The 9,359-nt window shown below is 38.0% G+C and overlaps 1 pseudogene; it reads right to left on the bottom strand.

Moving 5' to 3' along the window:
- Nucleotides 1-1,817: 1,817 nt before the first annotated feature.
- LOC127444775 (putative nuclease HARBI1) lies at nt 1,818-3,145 on the bottom strand (annotated as a pseudogene).
- Between the last annotated feature and the right edge of the window lie 6,214 nt (nt 3,146-9,359).

The following is a 9,359-nucleotide window of genomic DNA, read 5'->3' as shown; positions in this document are numbered from 1 at the left end:
TAAAATATCTACTTTTAAATAAAACAATTCAAATTTAAAACAAATATTCTCCTGCAATGTAATCTGTATGAAACAAAGCAATGTACGGTTTCTCCTGGCTCAGCTAATTATCCCTAATGTGATCCCACCCACCAGTAGAGCACGCAATTCATACGGTAATGTGCTGAGAAGATCAATACAAATGGTAAACACCCCAACAATGCCTTTAAAAAGCATCAAGTTCATTCACTTTTCTGCGCATTTGGAAGATGACATGCTACACAGGTGAGGAAGCTTATGGATAGTGACGAAGTGTTCACGTTTTCCTCAGAAGAAGAGCAGGACTCCGACGAAGAACATTTGCATTTTGAAGAGCGACTTGATCCAGCCGAGGATACAATTTCGGATGAGTAAGTCTTTTAGTTTTACTTACATATTAGTTGACATGCTATTTTATATAAACATGGACATATTTTACTGGTTGGACTATTTCCAGACTTGCCAGCCAGGAATCAGAGTATTGCAATTTGAAATATGTCCTAATAGGCAAGCTTTAGTTACATTTAAATGTTGTTTTGGCTAAAGCAGGTATTTAAATTGTATGCTGTATGATATAAATATGATATGTAATATGATATAAAAAATAATATGAATGTTTAACTTATATTTTAACTAGTGTTTATGCTGCCTCATTATCATCAACGAAGCTTATGCTTGCAAATATCTGTTTGGGTGTAAATGTGTAAAATGTGCTGTAAATATGCCAATATTAGAAAATCAGCATATTAAAATGATTTCTGAAGGATCATGTGACACTGAAGACTGAAGTAATGATGCTAAAAATTCAGCTTTGATCACAGGAATAAATTGCATTTTACAATATATTCAAATAGAAAAGTTATTTTAAATTGTAAAAACATTTCACAATATCACTGTTTTTGCTGTATTTTGGATCAAATAAATGCAGCCTTGGTGAGCAGAAGAGACTTCTTTTAAAATCATTAAAAAATCTTACAGATCTAAAACTTTTAAACGGTAGTGTAGGTCTAAAGTTTTTATGTAAAGTCTTTATGTAAAGAAAATGTATAGTCAGATTACTTCTTTTAACTTAAACTACAAACAATACATTCAATCATTAAGTCTCCTCACATTCATCTCTCTCAGGGGAGGGGTCTTTGTCTCCTCAGGTGTGAATCACATCAATATTCATGATCATCCACGCCTCTTCGCATATGGCCTTTCTAACACTAAAAGTGTCTTACAAAAGTTAAATTACTATATTGTTTTGTATTAATGAGTGATCAGGATGGTTTTCACATAATTTTTGTAGCAAAAACTCTAGGCTACAAGATCCAGTTCTCAAAAGTCTTGTGAACAAATGTTTAGTATGTGTTATATGGCCTTATTTCAGTGACTTAAAATGTTAATTTTTTCAAAAACCACACATAAACGTTATTTTCTCAAAAATACAAACATGTACATACATGTTATTCACATATTATTGTAGCCCAGTTTGCGCTGAATACAGTGTTATCAGACTTTAGCAATTAATATGTTTTTAAGCAACTGAAAAAAGCGCAAATGTCAAGGCATGTCAAAACTTCTCCCTCAGACCCCAGAGGGTTAAGGAGGCTCTAAATTAAAAAAATAAATAAATTGGAGATTGAACAGTTGGAAAAACAGATCTCAGTATGTGAACTTATTTAATCATGCAACATTTTAGTATGAAGAGTATGAATATTTATTAATGCAGCCTTTTCTCTCACTCTCTAGCCATGTGAAAACCAATAAAACCATTTGAGACCTATTTGGAGTTCCACTGTGCTTTTATTCCATTTTTAAGTGAAATATTGTGTGGTAATGGCATCTCTGACTGCTGTGCCAGCTGGGTGGTCGAGTGTAATTTCATCGGGGGGGAGTTGGTTATGTGGTGGCACTCGCTCCTTTCTGGTAGTGGCTACATTGTGCAGGATGGCACATGCAGCCACTATCTGTGATGCCTGCTCTGGTGACACTCATAAGCGATGAAGACAGTTGAAGCATGCCTTTAAAATCACAAAGGTCATCTCAGTCCTGACCCTGGTTTGAAGCAGTTCTGTGGTCTTGCCTGAGGGCCAAGATAGGGGGTTAGCAAAAACCTCTGGCATGCATAACCCCTGTCTCCCACCAACAGGCCATCAAATAGCCCTGTCATAGAACAGAAAAGGGAAAATTGTAAGTTTTGCTGTGTCACTATCCATTCCTTTAAAGTGTTCTGTACTGTTCCCAATTTACCTTACCTTCCTCAAAGCACTGACACAACACAGACTCCTGGTAAATTTGTGAGTCATGCACTGAGCCAGGCCATTTGGCATCCAAGCTTGTGATCAAACATTCATGATCACAAGTCATCTGCAGATGAAATGTACAGTAGGTAAGTATCATATGTGTTAAAATTAATATTATTTGAAAGTTTCATGTCAAAATTCATCTCACTGAAAAGACAAATCATCTCACATGTACAATAGGCCTACCTGAACATTAAGGCTGTGAAAGGACTTTCTATTCACAAAATCAGCCTCATGTTCTCCTAGAGCTGTGGAGATTGCAACCTGTGCTGTCTATTGCTCCTATGACTCTAGAGAATCCTTTCAAAAGATCACAGCTTTGTTTTTTATATGACATTATTGATCATTCTTAATATGTACTGTATTGTATAATACATTGTTTAGGTGCTCTCTAAGTGAAATGTGCTTTTAGGAAAAAAAGTGAATGTAAAAGGTTAAATTAGCAATGTATGGCTTCAACGGGTAACATTTTTAATGTGTGGCTCAAGAAGTTGACAACGATTGAGATTCCATCTGTGGAAAATCGATATCTTTCATGCAAGTATGTATCAGGGAAAGCCAGGGGATTTTGTCTATCCCTAAAAACACTTTCTCTGCAAAGTGCTCTTCTTACAATTTGTGCTGAGATTTCCACAGGATTACGAAGAAATGGTGAAGCCATTGCAACAGACACTAAGTTGAATTAGTTGTGTCACTTATATGTCACTTTGCTCACAGCTGATTGGTCCAATTTCAGTTTGAGATATCTTACCCAGAACATAACTTGCCCTGGAGCAGGTTAGCCATGGAGCGTAAGTTACTATGGTGACGAACACCGGTAAAAGCCGAGCCACTTTCATGGTGCCTAAAACCCAGGGTTGGCACAAACTAAACTGAAATGTACCTGGCTAGCTACCTAAACCGGCTTCATGGTATAGGCCCCTGATGTTATGAGATAATGCCAGATAAATCAATAAATGCTCTCCTTCCAACTTTTTCTCTATGATTGAGTTCAGACTCATCATATCATAGACCAGCACACAAGGTTCTAACAATGATAATAGAGCTTATTACTCCCAGTTTGCAGCAAATGGCCATGATCTAAGTCACAAATCACTGTACCTGCTTATGGCCTTCCTGGGATGAGCAGCAATATCTGATAATGCCATACTGTAGTTTATTTGAATGTGTCCCTCCTCTCCATTTTACCACATAGTTTGTGTTTGTGAATAGGTGTGTGTGTGTGTGTGTGTGTGCCACCTCATTACTAGTCTCATTGTGTTTGCGCTTACAGGTGCATCTCAATAAATTAGAATGTCGTGGAAAAGTTCATTTATTTCAGTCATTCAACTCAAATTGTGAAACTCGTGTATTAAATAAATTCAATGCACACAGACTGAAGTAGTTTAAGTCTTTGGTTCTTTTAATTGTGATGATTTTGGCTCACATGTAACAAAAACCCACCAATTCACTATCTCAGAAAATTAGAATACATCATAAGACCAATAAAAAAAACATTTTTAGTGAATTGTTGGCCTTCTAGAAAGTATGTTAATTTACTGTATATGTACTCAATACTTGGTAGGGGCTCCTTTTGCTTTAATTACTGCCTCAATTTGGCATGGCATGGAAGTGATCAGTTTGTGGCACTGCCGAGGTGGTATGGAAGCCCAGGTTTCTTTGACAGTGGCCTTCAGCTCATCTGCATTTTTTGGTCTCTTGTTTCTCATTTTCCTCTTGACAATACCCCATAGATTCTCTATGGGGTTCAGGTCTGGTGAGTTTGCTGGCCAGTCAAGCACACCAACACCATGGTCATTTAACCAACTTTTGGTGCTTTTGGCAGTGTGGGCAGGTGCCAAATCCTGCTGGAAAATGAAATCAGCATCTTTAAAAAGCTGGTCAGCAGAAGGAAGCATGAAGTGCTCCAAAATTTCTTGGTAAACGGGTGCAGTGACTTTGGTTTTCAAAAAACACAATGGACCAACACCAGCAGATGACATTGCACCCCAAATCATCACAGACTGTGGAAACTTAACACTGGACTTCAAGCAACTTGGGCTATGAGCTTCTCCACCCTTCCTCCAGACTCTAGGACCTTGGTTTCCAAATGAAATACAAAACTTGCTCTCATCTGAAAAGAGGACTTTGGACCACTGGGCAACAGTCCAGTTCTTCTTCTCCTTAGCCCAGGTAAGACGCCTCTGACATTGTCTGTGGTTCAGGAGTGGCTTAACAAGAGGAATACGACAACTGTAGCCAAATTCCTTGGCACGTCTGTGTGTGGTGGCTCTTGATGCCTTGACCCCAGCCTCAGTCCATTCCTTGTGAAGTTCACCCAAATTCTTGAATCGATTTTGCTTGACAATCCTCATAAGGCTGCGGTTCTCTCGGTTGGTTGTGCATCTTTTTCGTCCACACTTTTTCCTTCCACTCAACTTTCTGTTAACATGCTTGGATACAGCACTCTGTGAACAGCCAGCTTCTTTGGCAATGAATGTTTGTGGCTTACCCTCCTTGTGAAGAGTGTCAATTATTGTCTTCTGGACAACTGTCAGATCAGCAATCTTCCCCATGATTGTGTAGCCTAGTGAACCAAACTGAGAGACCATTTTGAAGGCTCAGGAAACCTTTGCAGGTGTTTTGAGTTGATTAGCTGATTGGCATGTCACCATATTCTAATTTTTTGAGATAGTGAATTGGTGGGTTTTTGTTAAATGTGAGCCAAAATCATCACAATTAAAAGAACCAATGACTTAAACTACTTCAGTCTGTGTGCATTGAATTTATTTAATACACGAGTTTCACAATTTGAGTTGAATTACTGAAATAAATGAACTTTTCCACAACATTCTAATTTATTGAGATGCACCTGTATTTATAAATTAAACATATTATTTATATTTGTAAGAATGTGGATTTTTTGTGCATTTGTGTGTGGATTCATGGTTTTATATAGACAACTCTGTGATAAATTGTTTTCCAAGTAGAAAAATGTTGCTGAGGAGTGTCTGTGGGCCATTTTTCCCATACTGAATGTTTACTTGAAATTAGTACTTTCATTATTAAATTTCTACATGCAAATTCTCCAAACATGCATTATTTGGAATTATTGAGATGAGGCAATGAGGCTTGTGGCTTACCAGCTCTTCTGTGAATGCTTACAGCCAATGCAACATGGTCATCACTATCCAGACCTGTCTTGTGTGGAACTGAGAATATTATTCCAGGTTGAATTCATGCTGCCTTCACGCACTATTGGAATTATCATAAAGACTAGTTACCAATGTGGAAGTTGCATTTGAAGAACCCCTAAAATTACAATCATGACCGGTAACTCCTCTTCCCTTCTGAGGTAATTTTGATGCCCAAGGTACTGAGTTGGGATCAGGGCTCATCGCTAAGGATTTCCAGTGGTTCAGATTTTTACTTGCTCTGCCAAAAATGTCACTGGCCCTAACACAAAAATAGCTGTTTTTAAAATCATGGCTTTAAAATATTTGACTGACACTAAATATTTTTTTATGTATATTACAGTTTTAAATACAATTTTCCCCCAAATTGTATCACATTTACCACTTTACACCTTATGTTACCACATATAAGCGCTTTACAGAAATGAATTTATAAATACATGATATAACCTCAGCCATCCTGCCATTTACATGCGTTTTTCAGCGAAGAGTTCAGTGGAGCAGATGATGGGTTTTCAGTCACCCATTTAGTCATGCTGACAACTTTTGGGCCATGTGTAGTGTTTTCACAAGCAGGATCAAAGATTTAGTCACTGAGTTAAAATTTTTATTGTTGGCTTAACGTAATAAAACAGTGTTTACACTGCACAGAGAGAAGATGAGAGAGATGCATGGATAGATATGGATTTACAGTCCAATAGAAAGAAACTATTGATTTCTTGTGTTACTATATGTGGATCACTAATTTTCACCAATATGTTCAAATGAAAGAATGTGGGAATTTCCTGTACTGTGAACATGGAATGTGCAGAGGTAAGTAAAATGTTACACATGAAGTCGGTTTTTCTGGTAATTTTTTTTGGCAGTTGGCAATAGAGGTGGCAAAGACACTTGTAACAAGTCAAGTCATTTTTATTTGTATAGTGCTTTTCACAACACACATAGTTTCAAAGCAGCTTTACAGAAAATCATGCTTTAACAAAAAACAAAGCTGTAATATCTGTAATGTCTTAAGGCGGTCGAACACCAGACAAGAAGTGCCACACCGCATTGTGTCGCAGCTAAGACATGGCACAGGTATCAAACACAGGGCATGTCGATGCGGTTCAGGTGGTAGACAGTACACACAAAAGTTACCAAGCTTTTTCCCTTCTTCAAGAATGAACAACACTAGAGTAAATAATCTATGTCCTTTGATAATGATTTGGGTTGAATATAATGGAAAATATCCGAGTTGTGCTCCGTGGTGCAGCAGAAATTTGAGCAGGCTCCAGAGTTGTAGCTGGGTGCCGCCAACAGACGAATGCTCAGTTTGAAGTCTGTGTTCGCTCCATGTAATTTTTGTGCTCTCTCTCACTTGTTGTCTGCTTGCACTTACGTTATAAGTGAAGCACTGGTCCAATTGGGCAAGTGTCAATTCTAGCAATTGGCCCGAATCTCTCTCAAAGTTGGCCATCAGGCAGTCAGTATCGAGCCCTGGGGATTACACATTACCTTTCAACATGGTGGAGAAAAGGACAGTTTTAGTACTGAATGACTGCTTATAGATTACAGTATGTATATCTGTAGGAGTTTGTTACATATTTTATTTTACCAGGAGAAACTAGCATGTATATTGGACAAAAAAAATCCATTATTGTCTTTAATGTTTACAATTCTCTCTAACCACAAAGCACTTGAATGTGACATACTCATAATTATGACTTCATAACTGGGAAGTTGGATGAACTGACAAGCACGTGAAGGCAGCATTACTTGTCATTTGGTTTTCCCAATCAATGCTGAATATATGCTGTTCTTTGTAAAACAACAATGTTTCTCCATGTGTCTACATCAGCTACTGGCTGAGCTCAGAATGGCATACTTCCCATACTATCTTATATCTTTAATACGCAATATCTTTAAACTGCAGAAAGGTAAGAGTAGGATGTTATTATGTCATTCCGAACTTGGCCACAGACTGGAGTAGTGTAATCTCTGAATGTCCCTGCTACCTAAAGGTTCTCATAATGTTTTGAACACCAATGGGGAAGCTTTTTATTGGGCTGCTCAACCATTGAGCTTTTCATGCAGTTAATTGAGAACAGCTGGTATTGTGGTATACAGCAAGACTTTCATGATGCTACAAAAATTTATCAAACCGCTCTTGGCTCTTGATCACAGTCCATTCATCATAGTTTATTCTCTGACACTACCGGGGAATGGACCCTTCCAAATGAATTGCTCATTTTATAGATTATAATCTTGGTTTTGAAGGTCAAAACCTTTATGCATGATTGGGGTTTGCATAGAACAAATAATTGTGCTGCCTTTTGAGAACAAGCCCACATTTCTTTACAGCTTTGAAATTCAGTCTGTGTAAATTATTGTGGGAAAGGATGCAGGAACCAGAGTAACAAACAACAAGACTTTAATCAACATAAAACTCAGAACCGAAACACAATGACACACTGACAAATACACACACATAGAGCGGCTGCATGCATATCTCTCTCTGGCATCCCCGGCCCCTCTTTTATCCCTCTCCTGCTGATTGGGCAACTCAGCACCAGGCGTGACATTCTCTCGGCCAATTCAGGCTGGGGAATCCTCCGTTCTGTCTTACCCCCCCACCTGGAGGGAAGAAGTTGCCCCTTCGGCCATTCCGTTGCCGGCTGGTCTGGGGAGAGGGGAGAGAGAAAGAGAGAGAGACAGATAGAGAGAGAGAGAGAGAGGAGAGAGAGAGAGAACAGAAAAGGCTCTTCTTTGGCTCCTGCGGGCACGTCGCCCACCCGGTCCTCAGCCGCTCCTCCGCGCCCTGGTGGCCGACAGCGGCTCCTCTGTCCCTTGGTGGATGGCAACGGCTCCTCAGCTTCCCGGCGGATGGCAGTGACCCCTCTGTCCCCTGGTGGATGGCAACAGCCCCTCCGCCTCTCGGCGGACGGCAGCGGCGAGTTCTCCCAGACAGTGTGCTCTTCCTCCTTTCCCGGGTTTTGGCACCAGTGTAACAGTTCGAGAAAGGAGGATGTGGGAACCAGAGTAACAAACAACAAAACTCAATTATCTCATTAAAATCTAGCTAAACACAGACATTACAAGGTCCTTTTGTGTTCCAGCTGTGTTGGAAGCCATTTATTGTGCAAATATAAAAATCCTTTTTTTAAGTAGCATTATTTGATTAATGAGGATTCACTAAGCCAGAAATGTAATGATATATATTTCAACTCCATTCAATCAATATACATGCTTTAAAATAATTCTTACAAAAGTTTAAAGACCCAAAACTGTTGTCTGATCACTTAAATCTGAGTTCAAGGATCACACCTGACTGAGTGTGCTCAAACTAATGCAGCTCAATGAAAAGATTATATTCAAATCACTGAATCATTTTGCTTTTGACTTTCTTTCATTTTAATTATTCTATTTAATTATTTTTATTTTATGTTTATATAACTTTTTCTCAATGTGTGTGTAAACAATTTTTGGTTATCCTCTGTTTGATCAGGGAAGGTTAACAGCAATTGAAATGTGTGTGTAAAATTTTTTTGGTTATCCTCTGTTTGATCAGGGAAAGTTAACAACAATTGAAGTGTGTTTTGTGTGTTTTAACAATTTTTAGTTATCCTCTGTTTGATCGGGGAAGGTTAACAACAATTGAAGTGTGTGTTAACAATATTTGGTTATCTTCTGTTTAATCAGGAAGGTTAACAACAGTTATGGATGATGTTTACAATTTAATATTATTTTTCTTATTATTCATTTTAATAACTAAAATAAAAATCTAATTTATTTTATTAATTTTTATTCTTATTTCATGTTCTTATTTTTTTATTTTTTATTTTTTTTATGTATCTTTTATTTTCTTTAAAATGTATATGTAAAGCACTTTGAATTGCGATTG

The sequence above is a fragment of the Myxocyprinus asiaticus genome, chromosome 8, assembly GCF_019703515.2.
Source record: "Myxocyprinus asiaticus isolate MX2 ecotype Aquarium Trade chromosome 8, UBuf_Myxa_2, whole genome shotgun sequence".
Taxonomy (NCBI): domain Eukaryota; kingdom Metazoa; phylum Chordata; class Actinopteri; order Cypriniformes; family Catostomidae; genus Myxocyprinus; species Myxocyprinus asiaticus.
The sequence above is the reverse complement of the archived record's forward strand: the minus strand, read 5'-3'. Positions and strand labels throughout refer to the sequence as shown.